The sequence below is a fragment of the Spinacia oleracea genome, chromosome 4 (genome assembly GCF_020520425.1).
Source record: "Spinacia oleracea cultivar Varoflay chromosome 4, BTI_SOV_V1, whole genome shotgun sequence".
NCBI lineage: Eukaryota > Viridiplantae > Streptophyta > Magnoliopsida > Caryophyllales > Amaranthaceae > Spinacia > Spinacia oleracea.
The window spans coordinates 139,094,651-139,105,144 of record NC_079490.1 but is presented as its reverse complement, the minus strand read 5'-3'; the positions used below and the strand labels follow the sequence as shown (position 1 = coordinate 139,105,144).

General features: G+C 32.0%; 1 long non-coding RNA gene across 2 annotated transcripts; it reads right to left on the bottom strand.

Moving 5' to 3' along the window:
• Positions 1 to 3,531: 3,531 nt before the first annotated feature.
• Positions 3,532 to 7,793, bottom strand: LOC130460017 (uncharacterized). 2 transcript variants are annotated; one of them, XR_008919824.1, is made up of 6 exons: positions 7,489 to 7,793; positions 7,122 to 7,199; positions 6,264 to 6,342; positions 4,800 to 4,829; positions 4,022 to 4,066; positions 3,532 to 3,935 (listed from the first exon to the last, which is right to left on the bottom strand). It is a non-coding gene; the product is annotated as an uncharacterized lncRNA (long non-coding RNA). The 2 variants fall into 2 exon arrangements; XR_008919823.1 differs by having other exon boundaries at positions 7,157 to 7,199.
• Positions 7,794 to 10,494: the final 2,701 nt, after the last annotated feature.

Here is a 10,494-nt window from a genome sequence, read left to right as displayed (position 1 = left end):
TTATTAGGATCGTGAGTCTTGTTTAGTAAGTTGATATTTTACACCTATGAAAGGTAGTTGATCATTGATTAAGGAAATATTGAATTAAAGTTGGAAGTGATCCTAGATTGAAAGTTTTGTGATCATTCATTTAATCCTAAGATAAAAAAAAAAGTTTTGATTGTTTGATTGTGTTATTGATGTTGTTGGTGAGTCATAACAGTATTAATTGGTAAATCATGTAAAGTAAAACCGGATAGCTATAGCTTTACTATTCTATAAATATAGTAACTATTTGTATCCAATTAACCTGTATTATAAATTTATAAGAGTAACTATATGTTTTTAAAGGTAACTATTTCTTTAAAATAGAAACTATGTATTTATTTTCATTATATTCCACGATTAATGTCAATAAAATACTTAATTTATGATAGTCACTATATGCTATGTAAATTAAATATATTTTCAGATTAGTAACTTTGAAGAAAGATAATTTCATTTGAAAAAAGTAGAATATCCATAGAGTAACTATATGTTAAGAAAATGTAAACTATATCTGTAAAACAACTACTATATTTATAAATGAAAAATATCACACAGATACTGCAGAAGTTATAGTCACTCTCATATATCAAACAATTTCTAAGTCAGATAGAGTAACTATATCAAAAGTAGAATTAGTTGTAATTTTACAAAACATTAACATTAAAGATCAAATTGTTTTTTCAACTCTAAAAATCATTGACCACGTGAAGCACCTCGTTTCTTTCCACGTCCGCGTCCTTTACCGCGTCCGCGTCCTCTACCGCGTCCTTTACCACAATCTTCAACTATAAAAAATTTCTCAGATTCTTCTGCTTCTTCAGGTTTTGATTTCCTTGCTGAACTAATTCTTTGCACAACTTCAATTTTTTCAGGATCATTCATGTGTTTCTGAAGCAACTTTTCCCTCTCTTTGACAAGTGCCTCCAAAACATCTTCTTGCCTATATTCCCTGAATGTAACCATTTTTTTAAGAAATTCATCCCTGCAAAAATTCAAATCTAACAGTACAATGGTACTACACAAACAAGCCCTGAGGAACTTCCTGAAATCTTCCTGCAAATATTTGAACAGTAACTATTAGAATAAAAACAGTAACTATAACAACAAAATAATAACTATAAAGAATGAACAGGAAATATAAAAAACATTAATTAATTTTAACACAAAAACTTACATTTGCCAAGGGATCAAAGTCAAAAATGCCAACACCATCTTGTACAGTTTCAACACCATGAAAGACCATCATAAACATCATCAAATAAACACAACAATCTGTAACATAACCTCCTCGCTTCCAATTACCACCGACAGGGATAAATATGAAACTTCTAATATCTTGATGATGAATGTTATCCAAATCCTTCAATAGCTTTTCCAATGAAGAACACTATACAAAAGATAAGTATTTGGTTTCAATAAGGACTAGGAATATAAGGGTAACTATAACATATATAAAGTAACTACAACAAAATATAAGATAACTATAATAATACTTACCAAGACAGAAAAAGATTTCTTCCTTCCTTCCAACTGATTTCATCAAGAAGCAAATTATCCATGAAGTATACTCTTTTGTTTTTCATACTAACCACAAACAGGTAGTAATGCTTCGTGTCTTCAATCAGAACAGGAACAAAAATCTATATAAAAAAGAAAAACAACAAATTACAACTACAACAAAGAAGACAAAAAAAAATAAAAAAAATAAAAAGGTTATATAAAAAAAATCATACCATATTACAGTCTTTCAAAGACTTAATTCCATTAATATCTTTCACACCATATTGAAGACAAACAGACAATTCAGACTCGATTTTCTGACTGTCTGGTTTATTAATCAATCGAGCAACATATTTCTGCAAAAGATTAATAAAAGAAAAATTAAACAAAGGTCAAAGAAAAATATAAAATAATTTACATTCTATATTATCTATTACTATATACTAAAAGAGACACCGTGAATGACACGTGTCAATTTTCTTGGTGCGTTTTTTTCCCGCCAAAAACCCTTTCCTAAAAACAAATTACTTTATTCTATTTTTATCTTCTCTGCTTTTGTATAAATGTTTATAAATAGAAAAAATTATAGGATTACGGAGTATTAAATATGACATTATTAGACAATTTTGGTAATATTTAGTCAGATCGTCATGTCAATAATAAAAAACATTCTTACTCAATATTTTGTTCATATTAAGCATATCTAATATTTAATTTGGTCAAATCAGCATATTAAACATATAAAATATATAATACGTAATAGAGCGAAAATTGAATATTATATGAAAAAATGAGTATGTTCGAGATTTATTAATTACGCAATATATTTAAGGGATAAATATTTCAGTTAAAAAAGATGGTCAATTAATAATTTTCAAATAACCGTGCATGCACGGGACCTAATCTAGTTAAAAATGCAACTTACACAATACGTGCCACCTAAAAACAACTTCTGAGGACAACCATCAGGCTTCCTTTCATTTTCATTTAGTAAAAAAGCCCATTCAATATGAATCAACAGAATATCAAATGTAGAAGGAAGTGTCCACATATCATCTCTTGCTACCGCAATAAAAGGATTGTATTCAATAATTTTATCACTGAAAAACATAAATAAGAAAAAGTAACTATGTCAGAAATAATATAAGGTTACTATAATAAATAAAAAGTCACTATAGTATACAAAAGGTAACTATAGTATACTAAAGGACACTATAGAGTATAAAAGGTAACTACAGTATATAAAAGGTTACTATAATAAATAAAAAGTCACTATAGTATATAAAAGGTAACTATATTACACTAAAGGATACGGAGTACTATAGAGTATAAAAGATAACTACAGTAAATAAAAGGATACTATAGAGTATAAAAAGAAACTATAATATATAAAAGGTAACTGAAAAAATAAAGTAATACATACACTACTAGAAAAAGGACATTTAACGACGAACAATTTCGTCGTTAAAAGCCTCAATTTTCGTCGTTAAAACCTTCAACGACAGTCATGATGTTCGTTGTAACAGGTTCCGTCGTTATTGGCTTTAACGACGATGTTCGTCGTTAATAATTAACGCTTATTAACGACAAATTATTGTTTCGTCGTTAAGAATTAACGACGAATTATCGGTTCGTCGTTAACAATTAACGACGGATTATTGTTTCGTCGTTAAAAAATAACGACGAATTCAAGATTTCATAGTTAAAAGTTAACGACAAACTAATGTTTCATCGTTAAAAGTTAACGACGAATTATTATTTCGTCGTTAAAAAATAACGACATGATATTTCGTCGTTAAATACTTATTCACAATGAACAATTGAGCAATAACGACCGAAAATACCTTCGTAAAACGTCACTCCAACGGTTAAAAAAAATGAATCATGGCAATACCTACGATATATTATGTATTTAATATTGCAAATCATAGTAACATTATTTAAATTCTTCAAAACGCCTACATGTTCACTATGAAACAATAAACAAAACCATAAATCAATCAATTATAACAAATGAAAATTTCATTACTCAAAAAATAATTGACAATACAACTTCAAGTTATGTAAGCCCAACAATCACATCCCCTTGTCTTTAAATTCTAAAAAAACTAATAAATAAATAACTCATGTTCAATCTAAAATAACAAAATAAAATCTAAATAGATTAAGTGTCCTCTCTTGGAGCCTCGAGCCGTTGTAGTAACACGTCTTTAAATGATTTAAGTTCATCTTCAACTGAACTCAAGCGGCTCTTAAGTGCATTGTTTTCTTCATGTACCGTATCCACGCGATTGGTAAGCACCTGATTTTGTTCGTTTGCTTCATTCAACTTAGATTGAAGTACCTCCCTAAACCCTCAAGTCCACAACTTGATTACGAGACTTCGACTTAAGCACCTTTTGTGCTGCCTATATAAAGAAGAAGAAAAAGTTAAATATCATGGGAAGGGAAAGTAAACATAAAACCGAAAAGGATATAGAAGAAGAAAAGTTACCTAGACATGGAAAAATGTTCGTTCTTCAATTATTTTCTGAAGTTCCTTTTGCAACATATATAACCATGAAAAAATTAATATCATACATGAGAAGCTTAAAAACTAAGACCAACTGTTAAAGTTCTGATCTTTTAATTGACTCTCAAGAAATAAGCTTAAAACTAGAGGAAGTTTAGAGGAACATTAAGACAGATTCTGCATTATGTAGGAGAAGAAAAAAAAATTGGAGTGTAAACTGCAGCAGCATCAGTTTAAAAACAACCCCTGATTTAGTAACATCAGCATCAGATTCATGAAAAGTTGATTTGTTTCCGCTGCTCTGCTGCTGCTAATTTGTGTCGTGTGTGTTGTAGTTAAGGGCAACTGAAATTTCTGCGTTAATGTGCTGCTGATTTTAAAAAGGCTGGTTTTAGTTAGTTGAAACACTGATTAATATTTGCAGCAATCAAGAGTTGTATGTTGAAAATCTCCCTGTAAGCTAAATAGATACATTCAGGGATTTCTATCTTTCAATGCTCAAGCTAGATAGAAATACAGTAGAAAAGGTTTTTAATTCACATGCAACGTAATGCCTAGCACACTCTCTCTCCATGTTATGAGAATTTAAGGAAGCGAACTTTCAGCAAATAACCCAGGTCAATATGTGCGTCACCAAACAAGGCACACACAACTATATATGTGCGTCACCAAATCCCCTTCCTAACTATGAAATTTAGAAATGGTATCTGCATATACATAAGGGCAATCCTTAACACGTAAAATAAAATGAGGTATATACCTGAACTTCTGCATATGCTCTCAATTACTCCTGTACAAATAAAAATCAATGTAAAGCCGCTTATTAACATCACAAACACTGAAATCACAGTACAATATTTAAAACTTATCTTATGACCAAACTAAAGTTAAGAATAAAAAGTAAAATCCAGTACTTCACATAACCATCACGCTTTTATAAGTTACCATTACTCCTGCAACTTGTAAACAATTTATTCAAACTAATGACAAAATCAGCAAAATCAATGCACAAGAAGTGTCATCCCTATATAGTCTCGCAAAGTCGCAGGTTATAGCAACATACTGGCAATTGATTACTATCCAAGCCTCAAGGGACAATTTTTTGCTAATGTCAGATGGCTTATGTTAATAACTATTGCAATATAACATAAATATTTCGGTCTAATAATCGACACTCCAACACAAACAATCATCATTTTTTTCATAAACCTTTAAGAGGGCATTACTTGGCTGAATCTCAAGGCTACAAAGCCTTGACATTCTGCTTTCTCACAAGCCAAATTCAGAGCCATGAACCATCAGTCCCTTCCAGTTCCATCAAGCCTATCAATGTTGTTATCTGACTTATCCCTATGCACTAGGTTGACATATATCAAGTGTAGAAAACCGTAAGGGGAAACCCAAGGGTGAAAGGGAGACAGACATGTGATTGAGAAATAAAACTCCAGTCAACAAAAACCCACACGACTCGCAAGGTTGCTAGCCATATTAGGCTCATAAGTCATAAGCCTATATGTCTACAGATTCTTCCCTTGAACTTCGGAAGAGCCCTCGTGGTCAGAACTCAGAAGAGCCAATCTGACCTATGCAAAAGCACATTTTATATGTTCTAACTTCTACTAAAGTTATAGTAGTTTGAATGTTTGATAGCTTGACTGAATAAACAGCTCACGAGCTCATGGAGATAAAAACCAAATAATGAGAGCCCAAAAGTACATTACAAAGTTTCCAAGAATCATATCAACCAAAATTTTAGCCAAAGCCTTTTCAGCTGCAAGAATTGATTCAAGTGACTTTATAAACTTAATTCAGGCCGTCAGGCCGTTAGAATCCTATATAAATAAAGACCAGAATCTGAGTCTCCACAGGGTAATACAGGAAGAGATTCTAACACTGTTGTAGAACCGTAAGATACATAACACATCTCAAGTAAAGAACAAGTCACCTACACTAAAATAAAAAGCATGAAGGTAGTGTAACTAGTGAGTGCTAGTTTCCGTCCAGAACAGAGCCACCCAACAGATCAATGAATTTGCGATGCATATCTTAACAAGAGAGAGAGTAGCAAGAGTATCATCTTTAGATATGCATAATCCTTTTCTCAACAGAAACACGAAAAACTATATCCATTGAGTGTTGACTCCCTAGTTCCTAATCGCTACAATCAAGGGAAAGTATATAAAATAAGAATTGATGCATGAATGCATCAGGTTAAGATACTCACAGGACAATGCTCTCCAGTCTGGATCTCCACACCAAGAAAGTCAACAGCAAGATGTCGAAGTGCCTTTCTACGACTTTCTCTACTCCATTCAAGAAAAGGAAATTAGAATCTTATAGCAAATCAAACTCACAGTCTCACAGATACTACTTGTCATGCACTTCAACGGATCAAATTCAAGAGGCCCCCCAGACGGCAAACCAACTGTTGCGTTAACTCACCCAATAAACCTCTAGCACCACCTAAGAAGACGGAACCAACAACTTATCTAATTGTTGTGTTAACTCCACCCCCCTTATATACTGCATAATTTGGGTTTTCTCTAGCCCCCCTGAAGACGGGAACAACTAACAGCTTGTTCTAAGAAACCATGAGTGAAGCAGTTAGTTTAAGGAAATTTGTACCCTTAATGTATTTTAAGAAAGGCTTCAATTATCCATTGTTTAGTACTTGAAGCCAGCATTGTAATAGTATCAAGGGATTCATTCTGTGAAGCGTATAGTAGTTGACCAAATTCAAAAATAAGTATGCAAAGTGTAATGAAAAGAAAGAGTGGAAGACTATCAGATCACCAATTCTGGCAAGATCAACAAGTAAATCAAGTAGAGGAAGGATTTTGATTCATGTGGGATCCAATGTTTAACGCATTGACGTGATCTCGTCCAAATTTGAGCTTCATACAATCATACGCAATAATTCATGCTAACCAAAACCAATGACCTGACATCTATAGCTACGGTTTGCCTAACTCGGTCCTGATTTTCTGTTTCTGAACTCTTGAGCCAATGAAGAATAAAAAAAACTCAAATTGGGATCAATACACAAGTCAATTCAGTAAAACAAAGGGTAAGATCAATATACCAGAACGATTAACTTCCCGATTGAGAGAATCCTACCTTCAAGCCTCGAAATTTTGCTAAAAAAGCCCAAACCTCCAATCTGAGAACATGAAAAAATAGAAATATACAGATTTAACCTAACATAATCCATCAAAACAATCAAGGACGATGAAAAGAAAATTTTTTAAAAAATAAAACATTGTTAATTTCATATATAGGATAATCACAGAATATTGATCATATTAATAAAATTTATCATAATTGTTTCTAAAATAATTGAACTATTTGACAATAATTGAACTGTAATACACCAATTAGATGAAACATAGTTAAGAATTCTGAAAACTACAATTTCAAAAAGCGTGATTCAAACATATGCTTATTCAGACCTTGGTCTTCTTAGCGACAGTGCTAATGGGTCATACCGCCGTGGTGCCGGTGCCGCTATAGCTAAGCCGATTGTCAATTGTTGCAGAGGCGCCAATTTCCTGTAAGAGAACAACATACAGACTAATGATTAAGATCAAGCAAATCTTGTTAATTTCATGACTACTTAAAACCATATGCTAATTCAGAGTATATAAAGGAGTTTCCCAGTATTGCCTATGGATCGCCATAACTGGAACTTGAGAAGAGGAAACATTCTAGGGGTTTTTTGTCTGACCTAGGTTTGGTAGAGTGTTTATTTTTTAATTACTAGTAGCTCTCCCACCACCCCCTCCTTCCCCAAACAATTCCGCATAAATATCATCCGTGTCTCGGGGATTAAACCAAAATGACGAGAAATTAGGGTTAGGGTTTCCACTATGATGATTGCGCTGACGGTGGTGCGAGGCCGAAGCGCCACCATGAGAGGCGGAAGGCGGAGGAGGGAATTGCCCTGATTTGAGAAATTCTTCGCCGTAAAGATCGTAGATCTGACGCTTCTGAGGATCGCTGAGAACATCGTACGCTTCAAAAATCTGCTTGAATTTAGCTTCAGCTTCACGCTTGTTGTTAGGGTTCTTATCTGGGTGCCATGTCATTGCTAATCGACGATATGATTTCCGGAGGTCATCTTCGCTTGCATTTCGATTCACTTTCCAAATGTTGTAGTAATCTACCCCCATTTCCTGCGAAATTCTTTTTGATTGCTGATTGAGTAATTGATTGATTATCTAGGCTGAATTTTTGGGAAATGCAATCCAAAATTAGGGATTTTTTTAATTAGGGATTCAAGCCAGGAAAACTTCACAAGGTTTTGGAGAGTTTATTTAAAACCGCTTTGCACATTAACGACGACAAAAAAAATTGAAAAATCTGGTTTTTTTTTAATTTAAATCATCTAACAGGATATGCGCTCCTTTTGACTAGATTTACCTTTTAACTTCTTTAACGACGTATTTATGTTGTTGGTCGTTATTTAGTGGTCGTTGTAGGCATCATTTCTAGTAGTGATAGTTACTGTTTTAAAGTTATAATAACTTTCTAAAAAATATAGTAACTATTTATAACACATAGTTACTGTTATAAACTTATAATAGCTTTCTAAAAAAGATAGTAAATATTTATAACACATAGTTACTGTTATAAACTTATAATAGCTTTCTAAAAAAGATAGTAAATATTTACTGTTATAAAGTTATAATAACTTTCTAAAAAAGATAGTAACTATTTTAAAAATATAGTTTCTGTTTTAAACAAAAAGTAACCTTTTAAAAAATATAGTTACTCTCTAAAAAACTACTACTAATATAAACATTACGAACATTCTAGTCACTAATAAAAACACTAAAAAACTCCGTAAAATAAGTAAAGGTAACTATATCAAATATACACTAACTGTATGAAACACTAACCCTAATTTCAACAAAACCACAAACATTTCAATAATTCAAAATCAAAAACATAAAATAAGTTCAAATATACCAGGAATTGTCTCAGAAGCTTGATTTGGCCGTCTTCCTCGCCTTCGCGGACCTTCAACTGCCGTTTCTAACTTCGAAACGGCGACATTATCGCATTTAGGACCTTCAACTACTGCTTTTTTGACTACCGCTTTCTTCACCATTGGAACGAAAACGAAGATTTGAGGAGTAATTTAATGACAATTGATCGTGCAAACACTGAAATTAAATTTGAAATGGAGAGAGAATTGCAGTGAGCAGTTTAGAGAGAAGTTGAGTGGGAAGGTCAAAAGTCTGAAAAACAAAAAAAAAATACATATATATATATATGGAAAGAAACAGCATGTGACAGTTACCCAACATACCAACACGCAAACTATAATACCCTGGTCTACGCTAACTTAGCATAGACCGGGTTTATTATAGTGTAAACTAGATTAGATCCCGTGCATGCACGGATTTTGATATTTTTTTCACAAAATATTTAACTGAATATCTCCCAAACTTCTGTATAGTTATAACATTTTTAACATAATTGTTTAAATTTATTCATCTAATATGCATATTTAAAATGCTAATATGACAATTTGACCAAAATATTGAGTGATATAGCGATTTGACTAAAATATTACCAATTTAGAATAATTATTATTACGTCGTATTTATTATTGCCATAATTTATAAACTAAAATTTGTTTTCATACATAAATAGTTTATAAAAAAATGGTAGAGAATAAAAATAAAATAAAATAGATTCTCTTTTTTGGGAAAGTGATTTTTGACGGGGAAAAATCGCACCAGGAATTGACATGTGTCATTCCTGATGTGTCTTTTAGTACTTACTCCATTCTTTATTAAATGACACAATTTTTTTGTCACGTTTGCCAATGTAATATTTCAACCATTAATACCTTTAATTATCAATGGTTAAAAATTATAAAAGTTTGATATTATAAAACTATAGGATGAGACGATTATAACAAGACCCCACATGACTATATTTGTTAAGTATAAATCACAATTGATAGTCAAATTATATTACTCCCTCCGTATTTTTTTAAGAGATACACTTGGCCAGGCACGGGAATTAAGAAAAATAATTGAATGAAATAAAATAATAAAGCAAGTGGGGTTGGATAGATATTTTAATAATTAAATATGTGGGAACCATGTCATTTTGGTGGGTGGAGGGTGGGGTGGGTTTATGAAAATATTTGTTTAATAGGATGGTGGGTGATAGGGTATATTAGATGTATTATTTAATTAGATGGTGGGGTTGATAAGTTACTAAAAATGACAAGTGTATCTCTTAAATAAATACGACCGGAAAAGGCAAGTGTATCTTTTAAATAAATACGGAGGGAGTATATGAATAGTGTCAAAAGTACAATTGTGTTATTTAAAAAAGAATGGAGGAAGTAATAACAAAGAATGGAGGAAGTATATAGTAATAGAAGTAATAGATAAAGTTTTCCTAGCAAAACACATGAGCTAAATGCGGCGTATTTT